Source organism: Cricetulus griseus, unplaced genomic scaffold, assembly GCF_003668045.3.
Source record: "Cricetulus griseus strain 17A/GY unplaced genomic scaffold, alternate assembly CriGri-PICRH-1.0 unplaced_scaffold_27, whole genome shotgun sequence".
Classification (NCBI taxonomy): domain Eukaryota; kingdom Metazoa; phylum Chordata; class Mammalia; order Rodentia; family Cricetidae; genus Cricetulus; species Cricetulus griseus.
The window spans coordinates 87,816-93,151 of NW_023276997.1; positions in this window are offsets into that span (position 1 = coordinate 87,816).

A 5,336-nucleotide genomic window follows, 5' to 3' on the forward strand; every position below is an offset into this window, starting at 1 on the left:
TTTACAACCCTGGCTGTCCTGTATCTCACTGTATAGACCAACTTGGCCTCAACCTCACAGAGTTCTTCTTGCCTCTGCATCCTTTGTGCTGGCATGGAATGATTGTCCACCAAACACAGCTTAGTCACCCCTAATTGATGGAGTGGGACTAGTCTTACAACTGTCTGGCTGTGACTCTTTTCATTCATGATGCTACCACCAACCAGCTCCACTTCATGGACAATGTAGATCCTCCATTATCTCCCCAGATCAATGCATGTGCCAAGGTCCCTTTTGTCCCCACTTTACTGTCCACAGTCAACAAGGCACAGGCCTGATGCTGGCTTCTCTGCTTGTAGATTGGTCATTCAATGAATGGATTTCAGTACACAGAAAGTGATGGATTTTTCTGACAGAATGAACTGAGTTCAGTGCACGCCTGGGAGCCCACAGCTTGTGTCCCAAGTGTTTCACCACTTAACACTGCAGTGATATGGAAGGTGCATGTGAACATTGACTCCTTCTGGAAATCTCTGAGAGGGCAGAACTCAGTTTAATGCATCAACTGTCAGGAAATTTTCTTGACATTCACTGAGGACTAAGATTAACTACAGTTCTGAATTATTACAAAATTCATAAAGAGGACTTGGTGAGGTAGTGACAGACCTCTTTTCCATCTTTGTGGGAAATCCTGGCATACATCACTGAAACTAGGAAAATATAAAGACAGGGTAAATTATATTGTTTCAAAATATTTAATTAAAATTAATACATTAAAAAAAAACAAACATCCAGGCTAAGGTGGCACATACCTTTAGTAACCTAACCCGAACCCTAACCCTAACCCTAACCCTAACGCTAACCCTAACCCTAACCCTAACCCTAATCCTAAACCTAACCCTAACCTAACACTGACCCTAACATTAACCATAAGCCAAACCCTAACGCAAACCCTAAACTACCCTAACCCTAAACCTAACCCTAACCCTAACCCTAACCCACAACTTAACCTAACCCTAACCTGAACCCTAACCCTAACCCTAACCCTAACCCTAAACCTAACCATAACCCTAACCCTAACCCTAACCCTAACCCTAACCCTAACCGTAACCCTAACCCTAACCCGAACCCGAACCCGAACCCTAACCCTAACCTTAGTAACCAAACCGGAACCTTAACCCTAACCCTAACCCTAACCCTAATCCTAACCCTAACCCTTAAACCTAACCGTAACCCTAACCCTAACCACAACATTTAACCTAACCAAACCCTAACCATAACCCTAACCCTAACCCTAACCAAACCATAACCCTAACCCTAACCCTAACCCTAAAGCTCAGTCTAACCATAACCGTAACCCTAACCCTAACTCTAAACCTAAACCTAAACCTAAACCAAACCCTAACCCTAACGCTAATCCTAACCCTAACCCTAACACCTAACCGTAACCCTAACCCTAACCCAACCATAACCCTAAATCTCAGTCTAACCATAACCATAACCCTAACCCTAATGCTAACCCTAACCCTAACCCTAACCCTAACCCTGACCCTGACCCTGACCCTGACCATGAACCTGACCCTGACCCTGAACCTGACCCTGACCCTGACCCTGACCTTAACCCTAACCGTAACCCTAACCCTAACTTAACACTAACCCTAACCCTAAACCTAACATTAACCCTAACCCTAGCCCTAACCAAACCCTTAGCCTAACCCTAACCCTAACCGTAACCCTAACCCTAACCCTAACCTTAACCCTAACCCTAACCCTAACCCTAACCCTAACCCTAACCCATACCCTAACCCTAACCCTAACTCAAACTCTAACCCTAACCCTAACCCTAACCCTAACCGTAAACCTCACTCTAAAAATACCCGTAACACTAACCAAACCATAACCCTAACCCTAGCCCTAAAAAACCCTAACCCTAACCCTAAACGTAAACCTAACACTAACCCTAACCCTAAGCCTAACCCTAACCCTAACCCTAACCGTAGCCCTAACCCTAACCCTAACCCTAACCACAGCATTAAATGTAACCCTAACCCTAAAACTAACCCTAAACCTCACTCTAACCATAACCGTAACCCTAACCAAACCCTAACCCTAACCCTAACCCTAAATCTAAACCTAACCCTAACCCTAACCCTAACCCTAACCCTAACCCTAACCCTAACCCTAACCCTCAACCTAACACGAACCCTAACCCTAACGCTAACCTTATCCCTAAACCTAACCATAACCTTAACCCTAACCCTAACCGTAACCCTAACCACAACCCTAAAACTAACCCTAACCCTAACCCTAACCCTAAACCTCACTCTAACCATAACTGTAACCCTAACCAAGCTATAACCCTAACCCTAACCCTAAACCTAAACCTAAACCTAAACCTAACCCTATTCCTAACCGTACCCTAACCCTAACCGTAACCCTAACCCTAACCCTAACCCTAAACCTAATCCTAACCCTAAACGTAAACCTAACCATAACCTTAACCATAACCATAACCCTAAACCTAACCACAACATTAAACCTAACCAAAACCTAACCGTAACCCTAACCCTAACCCTAACCAAACCCCAACCCTAAACTTAACCCTAACCCTAACCCTAAACCTAACCCTAAACCCTAACACTAACCCAAACTCTAACCCTGAACCAAACGCTAACCCTAACCCTAACCCTAAACCGCACTCTAACAATAACCGTAACCCTAACCAAAGCATAACCCTAACCCTAACCCTAAACGTAAACCTAACCATAACCTTAACCCTGACACTAACCCTAACCCTAACCGTAACCCTAACCTTAAATATAACCCTGAACCAAAAGCTAACACTAACCCTAACGCTACCCCTAAACCTAAACCTAACCCTAACCCTAACCACAACATTAAACCTAAGCCTAACCCTAACCCTAACCCTAACCCTAACCCTAAACCTCACTCTACCCATAACCGTAACCATAACCAAACCATAACTCTAACCCTAACTCTAAACCTAACCCTAACCCTAACCCTAACTCTAAACCTAAACCTAACCATAACCCTAACCCTAACCATAACCATAACCCTAACCCTAGGCCTAACCCAAACCTTACCCTAACCATAACTCTAACCCTAACCCTAACCCTGAAACTAACCCTAACCTAACCCTAACCCTAACCCTAACCATAACCCTAACCCTAACCAACCATAAACCTAACCCTAAACCTAAACCTAAACCTAACCCTAAACCTAACCGTAACCCTAAACATAACCCTAACCCTAACCCTAACCATAAACCTCAGTCTAACCATAACCGTAACCCTAACCCTAACTCTAACCCTAAACCTAAACCTAAACGTAACCCTAACCCTAACGCTAACCCTAACCCTAACCCTAACACATAACCGTAACCTTAACCCTAAACCAACCATAACCCTAAATCTCAGTCTAACCATAACCGTAACCGTAACCCTAACCCTAACCCTGACCCTGACCCTGACCCTGACCCTGACCCTGACCTTAACCCTAACCGTAACCCTAACCCTAACTTAACACTAACCCTAACCCTAACACTAACACTAACCCTAACCCTAGCCCTAACCAAACCCTACCCTAACCCTAACCCTAATCCTAACCATAACCATAACCCTAAACATCAGTCTAACCATAACCGTAACCCTAACACTAACGCTAACCCTAACCCTAACCCTAAAACTAAAACTAACCCTAACCCTAACCCTAACCCTAACCATAACCTTAACCCTAACCCTAAACCTAAACCTAACCCTAACCAAACACTTAGCCTAACCCGAACCCTAACCCTAACATTAACCCTAAACCTAAACCTAACCCTAACCCTAACCCTAACCCTAACCCTAACCCTAAACCTCACTCTAACCATAACTGTAACCCTAACCAAACTATAACCCTAACCCTAACCCTAAACGTAAAACTAACCATAACCTTAACCATAACCATAACCCTAACCCTAACCACAACATTAAACCTAACCAAAACCTAACCGTAACCCTAACCCTAACCCTAACCAAAACCTAACCCTAAACTTAACCCTGACCCAAACCCTAACCCTAACCCTAACCCTAACCCCTAACACTAACCCAAACTCTAACCCTGAACCAAACGCTAACCCTAACCCTAACCCTAACACTAACCATAACCCTATCCACAACAATAAACGTAACCCTAACCCTAACCCTAAACCTAAACCTCACTCTAACAATAACCGTAACACTAACCAAACCATAACCCTAACCCTAACCCTAACACTAACCCTAACCCTAAACCTAACCCTAACTCTAAACCTAACCCTAACCCTAACCCTAACCCTAACCACAACATGAAACCTAACCAAACCCTGACCCTAAACCTAACCCTAACCCTAACCCTAACCTTAACCCTAACCCTAACCCTAACCACAACATTAAACGTAACCCTGACCCTAACCCTAACCCTAAACCTCACTCTAACCATAACTGTAACCCTAACCAAACTATAACCCTAACCCTAACCCTAAACGTAACCCTAACCATAACCCTAAGCCTAGCCCTAACCAAAGCCTAACCCTAACCCTAACGCTAAACGTAAACCTAACCATAACCTTAACCCTGACACTAACCCTAACCTTAACCGTAACCCTAACCTTAAATATAACCCTGAACCAAAAGCTAACACTAACCCTAACGCTACCCCTAACCCTAACCCTAACCATGACCCTAACCATAACCCTAACCACAACATTAAACCTAAACCTAACCCTAACCCTAACCCTAAACCTAACCCTCACCCTAACTCTAAACCTAAACCTAACCCTAACCCTAACCCTAACCCTAAACCTAACCCTAACCCTAAACCTAACCCTAACCCTAAACCTCACTCTACCCATAACCGTAACCGTAACCAAACCATAGCTCTAACCCTAACCCTAACCCTGAAACTAACCCTAACATAACCCTAACCCTAACCCTAACCAACCATAAACCTAACCCTAACCCTAAACTTAACCTAACCCTAAACCTAACCGTAACCCTAACCATAAACCTAACACTAACCCTAAACCTCAGTCTAACCATAACCGTAACCCTAACCCTAACTCTAACCCTAAACCTAAACCTAAACCTAACCCTAAACCTAACCCTAACCCTAACCCTAACCCTAACCCTAACCTTAACCATAACCCTAACCCTAGCCCTAACCAAACCCTTACCCTAACCCTAAACCTAACCCTAACCCTAACCCTAACCCTAACCCAAACTCTAACGCTGAACCAAACACTAACCATAACCCTAACGATAACCCCAACCCTAACCCTAAACCTAACCCTAACCCTAACCCTAAACCTCAGTCTA